At 44.3% G+C, this 15,232-nt stretch overlaps 1 protein-coding gene across 3 annotated transcripts in view; it reads right to left on the bottom strand.

Moving 5' to 3' along the window:
* Positions 1-12,123, bottom strand: part of LOC129083788 (NADPH--cytochrome P450 reductase) — a 65,014-nt gene extending 52,891 nt beyond the window's left edge. Inside the window, exon 1 of one of the 3 annotated variants that reach the window (XM_054589749.1) lies at positions 12,048-12,123. The gene's annotated coding sequence lies outside the window, so the exon portion shown is untranslated. Of the gene's footprint in view, positions 1-4,085; positions 4,286-11,711; positions 11,815-12,047 lie in introns of those variants that run through there. The other 2 variants (XM_054589751.1, XM_054589750.1) reach the window with 2 other exon arrangements.
* Between the last annotated feature and the right edge of the window lie 3,109 nt (positions 12,124-15,232).

Here is a 15,232-nt window from a genome sequence, read left to right as displayed (position 1 = left end):
TTTTTGAAAAATGTCACGGTCATAAAAGACAAAAAAAGACAGGAACCAGTCCATATCAAAGGAAACTAAAAAGTGATTACAGTCAAATGCAATCTTGGACCAGCAAAAAAAAGATTTTTCTTTTGTTATAAGACGTTAGTAACAAAATGTGAATAAACTCTACGATTAGACAATATAATATTTTCAATGTTCATTTCCTGATAATGATTACTGTATCAGGGACTAAGAAGACATGTCTCCGGAAGTGGGGGAAGAGGTCCCATGTGCCTCTTGGTGACAGTGCCCCAAGGAGATGACAAGGTCCCAGACAGGCAGACAGGCATGACCTAGGGAGGTCTGCCTGGCTGGGGTATGAGGAGATTCCAGCAGCAAAAAGCAAACCATCATCCTGTAAGTGAGGCACAAAAATCAGCAGACAGCACCCAGGTCTGAAATGGCCATGGGAGAGAGACCACAGCCAGCACTGTAGAGGTCACTCTGGGCAGGGGGATGACTGAGGGCCCCCACAATGTGGGCACTGCATGAGGCTGCATAACCTCGTCATGACGCCTAGGAAGCTCCAAGAATGACTGCGGTGGATTCCCACCAACCTGGAGCATGACATGAGAGATTAAATTCATTTGCAGAAAGTTATTTTTCTCTACACCGCCCTTTGTGGACTGAGATTCATACCAGGTAAATAAGAGTGATAAAGAGCTTACCTGTGGTGGAATTAAATTTCAAAGACTGGAGAAAATGTGAGCAGGGGAGGGGAAAGGGAGAAGAGGGAAAAAGACCCCCGGTGGAGCAGTGGGGAAGGTATGCAGTGGGAGGTGCTATCGCAGGGTTGCAACCACACACCAACTCGAGGACCACAACTAGGGGACGTACAGATTCAGCACTTAGCTCTCCCCTGCTGAGAGTCAGACATTCATTACCTGCTCCACAGTCCCGAACCCTCCTCAGTGTGACAGCTGGAGGGGAGACTGTCAGGGCAGTGGGAGACACAGAAAGTAAGTCCTGGGAAGCAATTTCAATAATCATTTACCCATGAGTCTCCGTAAGTCACAACATTCACACCCACGTGCACACACACATGAATGCTGAAATCTCTCTGCGCCTCAGTTTATTCACTAATAAAATGGTGATAATACTATCTACCACACAGGTGCTGTTGCTGGAATTATGTAAGACAATAATAGATGCACTCAGTGTGTGACATCTGAATAAGAAAAAAATTAACTCTTGTTTTGTTTTGTGCCTAGTGCACTGGGTGCGCTTAAACTAGGAGAATGCAGGTGAGTGGCAGAGTGTTGCAGCTCTGTCCTCCCAGACCCCGGAAACCCAGTCTAGGTGACTGCCAAAAGCTCCTGATTTCCTTTAGGAGTTTAAGAATTATGATCTGGTGAAATCAAAAGCGCTGGAGAAACCCAACCTTTTCTGAGGGGAAGGTAAGGGTCTGGGTTGAGGTTCAGAACTCCCAGAATCCGTCCAATCTTGCCATTCAGAACCTGAATGAGCTAAAACTGAAAACACCAGCATCCTTCCCTCAGCCACTGCCCCTGGCCAACATGTGCATGTTGAATTTGAATGCACCGCCTGTCGATCATTCTTGACCAGCTCACCTTGACTTTTAACAGGAAAAAAACCTTAATTTACATGTAGGTCATGTCACTTTTAACTGATGCAGTATAAATCCCTCTCACTAAAGGGATGGAGGGGTGAGGAGGCAAAAGAAGACAATGCCGGGCAAAGGTCAGGCACAGCAGATGGCTCTGAAGGTCTGAAATAATTGTAAAAGGAACAGTGACACCTGCTCTGGCCTTTAAGAACAAACAGCTTCAGACTCTGAACTCCTGCCAAACCCCAATGTCCCTCTGCCCCCATTTTTCTACGTCACTAGACACTCTGCAAACTTTCACTGACCAAAATGGAAAAAGGATGGCACTTATGCCAACTTTACCTGTTGGCTCTGGCGTGAAGAATAGCCTGTACTTGTTCCAAACCATTTTAGCAGGGTTGTTAAAAACTTACCACAACATGAACAAGTCAATAATAATCAGATGCCACGGTGACACAGGACTGCCCTGCAGTGTCTATAAAAGCATCCGCAATGTTTACATCCCATTTACAAGACTCTGCATCACCAACACTCACCCATCCGCCAACGACAGTTTCGTATCGCCCTGATCACATTCTCTTCGGGAGTAGGAAGACAAAAGCCTCCAAGGTTGGCCTGACACTATACCATGCTGTCACTGGGGACAGGTACACTAGGTCACACGAGATGCTCCTAAGACTGACAGTGTAATGCTCCCTCTGACAGGCACTGCCAGAAGAGCTGCATGTGTGGTGGCAGTGAGCTGAGGGGACACAGCTGGGTCATGAGAACTTCTGTGTCACTGCATCTGCTGCGGCTTCCTGTTAAAAAAGATGCCCACCACATCAAGTAGCACACCTGTGTGAGGGGCCATGAGGACAGTTCACCAGGTCACAGGGCTGGGACAAGGTGTTCTCTGAGCACCGGCCCACACCCAAGGGTTAACGCACACGTATGCGGTGTCCAGTGCAGGCAAGGTGACTGCTCCGCGCTTGGCCTCCATGAGGGGACTAGGAAGTTCAAGCAGCTTTTCCCTGTGACTTCCTTACCTCAAGGTCTAATTTCCAGGGTTGGTGTGAAGGGGAGAAGACCGCGGGAGGGGGCTCAGCGCCAGCTCTTAAATACCTCAGGCCAGAAGAGGCACACATTTCGCCTTATCAGAGGCCGTTAGCCCAAGGTAACTTCCGGAGGAGTAAGAAACATGCAGTGAGCAGCCAGTGCGTCTGCCGCAGGTGTGTGGCGCTTGCTCGAGGTGATGGAGAGCCAGTGGCAGAACTAGTGGGAGTCCAGCTGTTCAAGGACCCATAACTTATACACTGGATTTTTAAAATGGAGATGTAATTCACATACCATGAAAGTCACCATTTTAAAGGGTGCAAGTTAGTAGTAGTCAGTACATTCGCCATTGTGCAACCATCACTAATCCCAAAACAGTTTCCTCACCCCAAAAAGAAATCTGCTCACCATCAGTCACTTCCCATTCCTGTCCTTCCCTTTTTGCTCCCATTCCTGTCCTTCCCTTTTTGCTCTAGACATCAAGAAACTGAACAACACAAAAGCGCCTCCAGCAGCCATACACTGTCCTTAACCCTGGGTCTCATCTATTTTTTTTTTTAATAAATACTAATTGTAACAACAATTAACATACTTCAGCATTTACACTATTACATTCTACTATTTCATCTTATCCCTACAACAGCCCTCTGGGGTACAGGAGCTGTAATTATCACAGAGGTTAAAGTTCTTTTCCAAAATCAGGGAATTGATACGTGGTAGAAGCAGGATTCAAACCCAGACTAAATGATGTCAGAGCCACTCTGTCACCCACTTGTATGCCCTTCAAAACCTTTTTACAACAAGGCAAAGCTACAGATAGAAGTTGCTTCCTTGAACAAGCTGCAGTTCATTTTGCAGTTGACATCCTGGCCGTACCATCAGGTGACAGAATTACTCAAAATTACATAACCCCTAGAGACACGGTACAAGCTGATGACCAGCTAGAGCTATCCTGCATTTCTGTCCCCAGAGTGTTCAAGAAGCACGACCTAACATGGGGCTCAACACGTGTATTTGCTCAATGATCGAATCAACACCATCTCCCAAACCAGAGTCATCACTCCACAAGCGACGGGCACAGCACGCTGGCCCTTCAGCCACGAGCCTTTGAACAGAAGCGGGGCTTCTTCCGAGAACTCTTGGCTCTGCTTAAAGTCACCCATTAAGGGGCAAGAAGCCAAGCCAAGCTTTTCAATTTTCACAGCAATTTTGCAGACCACTACTTACGAGATGTGTTTAGAAACCTCAGGGCCTCCTGCTGTGGACTGTCTGTCTCCTGTTTCTGGCAAAGGGTCTCTCTCTACTCATTCTCTCAGATTCTTTCGCTTTACTCCTGCCTGATAAAATACATCACTCTTGCTCCATTCCCCAAAAGTTCTGCCCTCACTATTAGACTAGAGCCTGAAGTTCTCTGCCCCTACCCAAGCAGGTCCCAGAGAGGGCTGGCTACCTGTGGGTCGTGCTCTTATGTTCTTCGGAACATTCCCTCCACACTGTCTAAGCCATCATCATCCTGTTTGGTCTTGTCCACACACAACTGCAGTCCCAGCACCTCAAAGAGGACCTGGTACACACGAGATGCTTTACAAAAATCTGCTGAGTACAGAGGCTGTGGCCACTGCCATATTCAATCTTAGTTCATTGAAGTGAAGACCTAGGGAAAAATGCTTCGTGTGAGAGACTGATCTGCTTTCTTTTTTTCAGTTTGCTATGCAAGCCCATCGTTCTTTGCCTTGCCTTCTAGGAAGCTCTGAGCTGAGTTTTGTGCTCAATCATAACCGCTTCCCTTGTCTGCTTTTTGGTACACCTGCCTGCCTCCCAGGATCCTCCTCTTAGTTACTAGTTCTTTCCATGGTTTTGGTTTTGCTGAGAGGAGTGTGGGCCTTCAAATTCAAGAAACTTAAAACCCAGCTGAGCTATGAAAGAACACGGGCCTTGTAGATAGGCAGAACTTCGTTCAAACCCCAAATATGCCACCTACAAACCATGGGGCCCTTTATTTATCACATTACTTATTACTCAGCTTCAGTCCCCTCATTGGCCATCTCCACAGTTATGATCATCACATGAGATATAAACACCCAGCACAGGGCCCAACATGCAACATATACTCAAAGGTTAAACTAAATTCCTTTTATTCATTTTGTTAGAATTTTTAAAATAAACAAATATATTCTTTTTTTTGGCATCCAGGTAACTGACCTAGAAATATCTGGAAAGACTTAGACTACGATGGGGGGAGAGGATCCAAGTTCTTTCTCTTCTTAATGATTAATTGTTGAATTAATTATTAAATAAACTATCAATTACGAGAGGAACTTGAAATGTTTAAAATTTCATACCTAGATGAAAAATTAAAATCCTATAAAAAGTTCATATGGCACCTTAGAATAACCTTGAAAAACACAGATCATACCCAATACTGATAATCACTATGCTGGAGAAAGCTTAGCAGTATACTTGGGAGAGAGAAGCCATAATCATTCACTCATCCATTTATTCCTCCATCCACCCAGTTGGAATTTGTAGAATGCCTACCTTTACACCTTGTACTGTTGCATGTGGTGGCTTACGCTCATGGGAATGATGGGGAAGTTCCCTGTACTCAATGAACTCACATTCTACTCCAAGTATATTGCCAGTAGGGAGAGGGAGATTTACACTCCTTTTATTATAAGCTACTTTCATTATGGAAGTAGATGGAAGGGAAGAAAAACACGAAACAATAAGAGAGTGAGCCCTGGCTGGTGTGGTTCAGTGGATTCAGTGCCAGTCTGCGAACCAAAAGGTCCATTGGTTTGATTCCCCGCCAGGGTCCCTGTCTGGGTTGTGGGCCAGGTCATGCAAAAGGCAACTAATTTCTCTCACACATTGGTGTTTCCCTCTTTCTCTGAAAATAAAAAATAAATTAAATCTTTAAAAAGATGAGGTTTCTTCTGTTGAAGAAGCACAGCAAATTTTTTTTTTTTTAAAGTCAGTGAGAGTGCTTGTGAATTCTTGTGCAAAGGAGGGTAATAAAAACAGCTGTGGGATCATTCTAGCAATGGTACCATGGGCAGGTCTTGAGAGGAGATGGGGAAAAAAGGGGAGGGAAAGTTATGGACTAAGAAAGCCAATTAGGGGTCTAGAGCAAACTGGAAATGACTAGCAGCTACAGTATCACCAGGGCAGTGGAAAGACATTAGAAGACTAAAAACTGACAGAACAGCACGGTGGTGGAAATCCAGATGGAATACAGGAAAAAGGGACAGATGTCATTTGCCCTGAGAGTTTTAGAGACCAGGAAGACGGTGAGGTCCCTAAATGGGATAGAGATCTTGCTGGTGGTGTTTCTCGTAGGCCAAGGGCGTTTTCATCTCTTTTGTGATACTAAATGACCTTTGAGAGTTTGCAAATTATATTACTTAAGGCACTGCATCCAACAAGTCCACAGAACACAATGTTTCTTAAACAATCACAAAGGTTCTAAAACCCTCAGCTGAAAACAACAAATGCTCTTCCTCACCAGACCACAAATCCCTGACTCAATGCCTAGAATGTGACCCAACCTAACCTCCACCCCAGAACGCCCTGGACACAATTGGCTAATACATTTTCCTGTGTATTCAAGAACCACCACTTCTGTTTGCAGTGTTGAAAACTGAACCCAACTGACCAACACACCTGGTTCAGGGAAGGTGAGCACAAGTTCATGTGTCCCTACCTGACTCTCAAACCTTTGTACAGACCCAGCCTAACAAACGCAATGGTGATGCACACCTGTGAGGGCCAAAGTGCTCCAGGAGCAGGGTGCTCTTACATAAGCCCCAAAGGAAGAGGGGATGTGGAAGGCTGAGCTCGGCAAGCTGGGTGGGGAGGGGGGGGAACCACAGGAAACTGCACTCAAGACAAAGGTAGGGGAGATTAAAAAATGACTAAATCTAATTTATAAATCTCACCTGGAAGTAAATTACGGAAGTTCCACATCTGAGGGCACACTTCAGAGTCCATTTTCCTCCATTATCACAAGCAGGTAGGCAAACGCCAACTATCTCCACTTTATTTTCCTAACACAGCATGTCTCCTAAAGAATCCAGTTCTCTGAGAAACAGTCTGCAGCTGATGGCGCCACAGTCTCACCCATCACTGTATTCTAGTTTAGGTTTGAAACTGATGAATTTCTAAAAGCATCTGTATGTTCTCTCAGCTGTGTACAGACACTGTCCAAAGGATATTAGAATGCCTCACCCTCAAGACTCCAATTAAAGGGTAATTGTTGTATTTCCCCCCAATATAGTCACCTCTTTATAAACAGACCTCCCACATCATTAGTATTCTCCACAAGCAAGGAGGACGGAGTCCCCCAGGTGCCTTGTTCAAAACATACCCAAGTGTTAACTAAGTTGCCATACCAACCTACATCAGGCATCACGGAGGCTGATGAACTTGGCTCCACTGGACCCAACCAACAGGAGCCATCAGCCTTCAAAGAGCCATGGTTTGCCCATGGGATTCCTCTGCCACCTTCACGCATACACAAACATACAACAACAGGTAAACTATTAAGTAAACATCCCATTTAGGGAGGGATTTGGGGAAGGAAACAAACTTTTAGGAGGAGAAGCTCTAAAATGGTATGATACAGAATCAGGGAGAGTGACTCCTAAATGATGAATTCACTCAGAGAGAGAGGCATTGGGCAAGAAGGAAGTCTGAAAAAGCCCAATACAAGAAAACACTTCAGTGTTAGTCATTATCGCTGACCTATTTGAAAGCTTTCCCATCACTTAGCATGGTTCACAGACACCTTCAGATACTGCCTACTCATTCCAAGTCTCATGAAACCTACATCCTATAGCCCTCAGAGGGTGTGCGCCTTGGTGGACCTACCTACCTACCCTGCAAGACCCAAGTCAATTGTCGCTTCTTCTGTGGAGCCTGAGAAAACTCCCTTCCACACACATAAAAGTAGCTTGTCCTGAGTACTCCCCAACACACACCAAGCTCAGCACCAAGGATAAGCACCTCATATGCATTATCTCCAGAATAAATTCAACATACTCTGACATAATTGTTTATTTTCATGTTTGCTCCCCTCCCCAGCAGAGTTCTCAAGTGCCTGAACCAGGCCCTAAACATAAAAGCTTATAAACCCCGAAGGCCAAATATGTTTCCTATTTTTATTTCATTAAAAAAATTTTTTTATCCTCACCCAAGGACTTTTATTGCTTTTAGAGAAAGAGGGAGGGAGAGAGAAAAATATCAATGTAAGAGAGAAACATTGACCGGTTGCCTCCCCTACGTGCTGGGACCAGGTATTGAACCCACAACCTAATAATATGTGCCCTGATCAGGAATCAAACCCGCAACCTTTTGATTAAGGGACAATGCTTCAACCAACTGAGCCACACTAGCCAGGGCAATCCAAATATGGATTACTTAAATAACCTTCTACAGGAATGCAAATATTGCCAAGCAAGCATTACCGGAGAAACACATATAAACACGTGTCCCTTTGGCTGCTCCAGGAAGACAGCGGATCAGGCCTTCATTCCCTCACTTCATGGATGAAGAAAGTAAGGCATGGCATGGGCCACTGCCTGTATAAGCTCCTAAACTGCCTCTGACCCAGGAGCTTCTCCCTACCCACCCAGTGAGTCTAAGTTTCTATCAATGCCAGATAACAGAACCATGTAGGAAAACAGATTTTGTTCTGTTGCCTGGATAATAAAAATAATAATAAAGAACTGGCACCATCTATCTCTCTATCAGATATTTACTTCTCTTCTGTTTCTTACACTATAATGAAATATACAGTGAAACATACAAGAGAGCCATGCTTACGTGGGCTTTGTGGTATTGTAACTGAGGAGGAATGATCATATTATTAAGTACTTGTATGTATGTATTAAGAGATTTCCCTTCCACCAAAGCAAGTAAACTAAAAAGCAATTCTCTTCAGTCAGAAAATGAGATACAGCACAAAAAGAGTGAGGACTCTGGGAGAAGGTGGCCATGGGCATGGCCTCAGCTTCATCCTCAGCCTTGAGCGAGCGATTTCATCACTGAGCTCCCTCCTCAGCTATGAAGTGGGCAAGAAACCAGCAGCTTTTGGGGGTCATGAGAACTTAATATAAAAACGTGTCTGTGTTTGTGTACACACAGATATGCATACATCTATGCACACAGATATGACAGTACAGAGTCTGGCAAAAATTTTTCTGAAAAGAAAGCATCGCTGCCATTATCAGTCTTCTCAACTGGCCTTAGAATTATAAATTAAAAAATGATGAGTCTCTGTCAGTGGGAACACAACAAGGTATCATTTTTGGAGGGGAGTCTGGCAATACATAATGACTTTTAAAGTCACACTATTTCTACAAACACACTCTCTTCTCTCTCCTCTACTATTTTTCTCCACAGATAAAAATGTTTCGGGGTAAGCTATGGAGGAAATTCACCATCTATATTGCATATTTTCTAAGTCTTTTTTTTTCTTATTTTCACTTTTTTCTTTTTCTTTTGTTCTAACAGTATTTTTTTTATAATCACTTAAAAATATTTTTGAAAACAGAAAAAATACATTTTCATTAAAAAGTCATTTCTCCATTTTGTTTTATTATAATTTTAATTTTAAATGAATCTCATCTATAATAAAAAGTTAAATCTCAAATTATTTATCATCATTTGACAAACCATGTGTGTTATTTGTCTCCCCCCATTAGACAATCAGATTTATAGGGGATTTCTCTATTTCGCCACTGCTATAGCTCTGACACCTAAAATATTGCCTGGTACACAGTCAATATTTGTTAAATACACTTAAAAGATGACGAATGTTGTTCCACATCTTCTGCTTCTAATTCATTATGCAAAAATACTTGCTGAATTACGTAAGACAAAAAGCAAGACTGCTCATGCAGAATTCATAATAGCAAAAAGTTACAAATCCCATAATTTTTTTTCAGTTAATACTGGTTACTGGAATATTCTGTCATTTTTAAAAGAATAAGGTTTTAAAAAAAAGAATGAGGTAGATCTCTACATAGTGATATAGAAAGAGATCATGTTAAGTAATAAAAGGCAAGACTCAACAGAGTGGCTAGTTTCATCTACACTTTGTGTTTAAAATTAAAATAATAAATTTCTGTTGTTTAAATTTTTTTAAATTTAGATGTTTTTATATGTGAAAGAACATCTGGAGAATATATACTACACCACAAGCAGTGATTTTTTTTTTTTTTTTTTTTTTTTTTTGGTCTCAGCAAAAGGCTATGAGAAATATTCACTACCTACAGTGCATTATTTCTGTGATAGTTTTTAAAATAATGAACACTCAATATTTTTGTAAACAAAAACATTTACATTTTTATGAAAACAATCATTTCTCCACTTCACTTTCTTCTGATTTTAATTTTCAAATGCATCTTACATATAGATTAAATCCCAAGGCACTATACTGAGGCCCATGGGCCTGGGGTGGTTTGCCAAAAGACATGCAGTGCTAGTGCCAGAGCGGGAATTCAGGTTCCCTGACTCCCAATCCAGTGTTCTGCTCCTTCCTAAACCACAAGGAAGTGCAGACACTGCAGAGACAATTGGGCTCTCTGGAACCATTAAAGATCCTACCACTATACAGAAGCTTCCATCGGGGGAAAAATGTTGCTTAAGTAAATGTTAAGCAAATAACTTAAATGTTTAAAATGTTTAACTTACAATGATTAACAAGTAAATGTTTTGGATTTGCCAAGAAGGTCTGATTTCAAATAGTCTCTCCCCTAAATATACATGGATTTACTCAGATCTGATTTTTCAAAGAGGATCGACCCTGTCATTGGCAGGTCCTAAAATTTCAGGTTCCTCAGACAACTGACATCCTGTAATCCTGTGGCCGATTACAAACTCGTACCCACCCACGGGTATTCACCAACCTGACTCCTGCTGGCTGCAGTCAATGCTGCTATTTCTAGATGCTGAAGAACAATACGTCCCTGGGCTTCTTTTTAATCTCAAATCTAACCTGTCCTTTCTTTTTTAAGTTCTAGCCATGAAGAATTTTAGAGTTAATACCACTCTGCTAGTTAAGAAACACCACGACACAACTGGAAGCTAACATTCCATTCTCTGAAATGCAGACCCATTTTCTGGACACTTGAGACAATGATTAACCTATGTGCCTAATGAAACAGCTTCCTACATTAAGAGTAGGAAAATCATGAAAAGCTCAGGAACTCCCTCTTTCAAAAAGAAAATAACTCCTTAGAGAGACAGATACACACACACACACACACACACACACACACACACACACACACACAAGACAGTGATCCCTTCTGGGTTTCCTGCTTTACTGAGACTTTTAGATTGGTTCCTTGATCAAGCCAACCCCACGACCACTCAAAGGGGATTTGTGTAGGCAGAACCAACGGCATCTCACCAAACGAAAGGAATTACAGTATTGCATAGTGGGGACAATGGATCCCAGAGGGTCAGTTAAGGAATTTAACAGTTCTCAATGCCACCCTCCCTCCAAAATCCTCTGCTTTGATCCACAGAACCTCAATCCTGTGGAGGCAGCAGGTGGGCTGTATCACTGCCTGTCAAATTGCGGAGACCACAGAGACTCAAGAAGTTAGGCGTCCTGCCAAGGTGCCGAGGTTCAGACCCAAGGTTCATCTCCCTTGGCATTAGCACTATTTTCTAAGAAATAAAAAGCAAAAAGTCGAGGTCAAGTTCCCACCGCACAGGCGACCTCTACCTCTTACTCAATGGTTCCCACGAGCCAGTTAAGAGTGTCTCGGCTGCCCAGCAGAGTCCGGCAAAGATCTGTCGCAGCAGCCGCCAAGACACCTGCTTGCGAAAGGCACTACCCCCGAAGGATACAGGGGCCTCGCCCACACGCAGAGCGATTGACACAACAGGTTGGGCTGACCGGCTCCCTGAGCCCTGGACTGAGTCCACCTGACGCTGCTGGATCGGATTCGGGTCCCATTCGCACTCGTAGAGCTCCTCCTACATGAGTTACCCCTAAACTGGACGCCTCGAGGCCCATAGTATCGACGGTGAAACTGAGATTTAGAGAGAAAAAGTGGCTCACCCAAAAAGGAAGCGGCGCGGGCCCTGGAGGCAGAGCGCTCTGACGCCGAGAACCGAGAGGCCCGTCGGGCGTCCTTGGCTGTGGAAAGAATGGCTCTCAGGCCATCGCAAGTGGTCGGCTCGAGGAGAAGGGACAGCCGGGGAAGAGCCGAGGTGGAAGCCGCGCTTTCCGTGTGAGCGTCGGTGAGACACTCAGCCACCCGGCCAAGACCTCGCTCCAGCACCAAGGGCTCGGGCAATCGCAGCGACCTTGAGCCGCGGGACCCCAGAGCTCCCGCACCCCGAGACCTGGAACCGGGACCTTAACAACCCGGAGCGCCAGATGCCCCTCACTCACCTGGAGACGCGCCGCAGAACTCCCCAAACTGAACAGGACGCAGGCCTGCACCACTGAGGTGCTACCACCTCCCGCGCCGAACACGGGGGTGGAGGCGTGGCGATCGGCGATCCCGCCCCGCGCAACAAGGCCGCGCGCGCGCTCCCGGGGCCAGGGTTTCCCCCCCTGAGAATCCTTTCTCTTGGTACAGCCCGGCCCGGCCACGCCCCACCGCTTTTCCGCTGGAGCACCCAGCTTGAGAGCTGGCACGTGGTTCCGTGGAGGGCGGGGCTTCTGGCTAGCCGCCTCTCCCCCTTTTTGTTGCGGTCCACCGCCCTCCTTGCCCACCCCGTCGTCGGTCACCGCCGGACCACGGCTGTGTCCCGCGCTGTCTGGACTGCTGTAAGCAGCGGCTGACATGTGTTGGCCGATTTTTCTCTCCCACCGTCCTCAGTTTCCTGACCTGAGGCTGCGGTGTGCACCGATTGCCCGGGTCTCTCCTGCCTGACCTCGGATTGGAATGATGGCCTGGTTAGGTTGGGGGCAGGAGGTTACCCGGCAGGGGCGAGGACTGGAGGGACCAGAGGAGTGGGCAAAAGGCGCCTCTAGTTGGAAGAGTCTGTCTTGTTCCCGGGTAAGACTCCCACCTCTGCCTCCTACAGGGGTTCCTAAGTTGCAGGTGTTGATGGAAGAATGTCCAAACCTAATTTATTTGAGCCAAACAGAATATCCTGGAAGCAAGGTCTTATCAGGCTGGAAAAAAAAATATGCTCCTAAGAAATGACAACTTGCAACTTCTTTTAATGTATTTAGGACAAAGGAGGGAATGTAAGGAAGATTACGTGGAAGTAGAGGAAAGCAAGGGGGCGATCTGAGTATACAGCAGCGATTTTCAACCTTTTTCATTTCATGGCACAGGGAAACTAATGACTAAAATTCTGCAGCACACCAAACAATGTATTTTTTGCTGATCTAACACACAAAAAGTATAATTTTGATTTATTTGTACCAGACAGCTATTGTGTTGGCTGATGTCATTTTTTTTTAATTTGACAGTCTGGGGGGAAAAAAGGTCAGTGCCCCTGACTAAATAGTCAAGTATTGCATGTTTTAAAAAGTCTTTGAAAATCACTGAATTACAGAATAAAGAACAAGATTATGTGCTCTCTAGAGGGTGGTCATTGCTTTAGAAGGAGCAGGTCTGAATGGAGTTATGTCAAAGTTATGTTCAACTGGATGCACAGAAACAATGGACAGGATTTGCTTAAGGCAAAGACAGGCCTTTTACCAAAGAAGTTATATATATGCTTGGGGCTTGACTACCCAACAGGATCTGCCCAGTTAGGAATTTCTGATCAGATCAGAACCTTGTGAGGTTACTTTCCGTAGAACTTTTTTTTCATCCACCTGAGATTATGAGAATTAGCTGATACAACTCCTGTTCCTGAAGGATTTAGCTCAGTATGATAGTAAGTGTTCTAGAAATATGTCATTGCTATTATCATTACTACTACTATTATTATCACAGCCTCTGCTGCAAATTTCTTTTGGAACAGTGGTCAACTCATTTTGTTCAGAGCTGGTTCTCCTTTTTTGAAAATGGGACCAACCAACTGACAACCAAATACTTTGAAAATAGTAAAGTCTTATATAGAGGGAATTATTACTGTGGCACCAGTTTCAGGCTTCCTATATCCAGGAACCAGTCCCTCCAACAGGTTTGATGAATGCAACAGCCGGCAGAGTGGGGCACACCGTGTCCAATTGAGGGACCAAACATGTAACTCCTACACTAGATCCTCAAGAGAATAGTGGGGAAATTTATCACCCAGATCTCTAATACTGCCACTTTTCCACACCTTGTTGACATCTCCCCTTAGTGTTCCAGTGAGGTTTTAAGGCTTTAACCCTGGATCCTTGCAATGTACTCTGTGAAGCATGAACTCGTAACAGTGAGTGCTCTCTATCCAATAATAACACCCCGGAGGCAGGAAAAGGCATTTTCTTTTGCTTTTTCCCATTGAACCAGTAACTGTATTCCATGGATTCTACCTCCCGGACCTCCCCACTTTCTCATCTTTTCTGCTTCTCTAGCCCTAGTTCAGGCTTACCTGGGTTGACCTTTCATCAACTGGATGATCTTAGCACTTCTTGACTATGCATGACACCTCCAGTTTCTTCTACACACACTGTTAGGAAAACTTCCTTATATAGTACTGTGCTCACTGCCCTTGACTTCCTGTCACTCTACCCTTCTTCCTCAAAACACGCTCCCACTAGCCAGCTGGGAAAAAAGTAGGTGGATATACACCTAACACCTTACACTAATACAAAGTCAGGGGAGCCAAAACAAAAACAAAAAAAACCCCAGAATTTATTTATAAAAATTGTGTTATTCTTACATGTTTAAACTACAGTCACCTTCAAAGTACTCTCCATTTGATGCAATATGCCTATTGAGACGTTTTTCCACTGCTCAAAACAGCTTTTGAATTCATGGATATTGATGCCTTTTAATGCTTCTGCCAATTTTTGTTTCACCACTTCCACATCAGCAAAATGTTTGCCTTCGAGGACTTTTTTTACATCAGGGGAAACAAAAAAAAAAAAGTCTTTTGGGGCAAGAGCTGGTGAATAGGGAGGGTGGGGCACAGAGGTCATGCAGATTTTGGTTGGCACAGCTGAACACTCAGTGCAGTGTAGGCAAGTGTGCATGTAAATCGCCCGTGATGGAATGGGCGAACCTATTGAAAGAGTCTTAAAAAAAATTCACTGATGCCAAATGCAGCCTCTCACAACAACCCCAGCTGGTACACTGATACAGATGGGTTCCTAGATCCCTCACCTCCTGGGGAAAGCATAGACTACAGGGGCCCGCCCTTCAGAGGATAATTCAGGGTTTTTTTCTTGGGCCCTCCCCTTGTATAAATTCCTGACAGATAAAATATTTAAGTCATCTTAAAAAATGAGACTAAAAATGAAAAGTCCTACAAGAAACCATGAAGAATTTGTGGTAATCGACAAGAGACCTTTCTGAGTTAACGACACAAAAGCCAGAGCCCATAAATGAGCAGGCCGACTAAGAAACCGCCTACATGAAAATCAAAAGGATGTGACAAAGACCTCCAGGCAAAGTCAAAGGAAATGACATAGTTGGAGAGAATATTCGCCATTATTAATAGTCAAATGACTATTTTCCCTAATAA

The sequence above is a fragment of the Pteronotus mesoamericanus genome, unplaced genomic scaffold (genome assembly GCF_021234165.1).
Source record: "Pteronotus mesoamericanus isolate MK-2021 breed Mesoamerican mustached bat unplaced genomic scaffold, CSHL_Meso_final scaffold_167, whole genome shotgun sequence".
NCBI lineage: Eukaryota > Metazoa > Chordata > Mammalia > Chiroptera > Mormoopidae > Pteronotus > Pteronotus mesoamericanus.
Note: the sequence above shows the minus strand (reverse complement) of the source record. Positions and strands in the feature narration are given on the sequence as shown.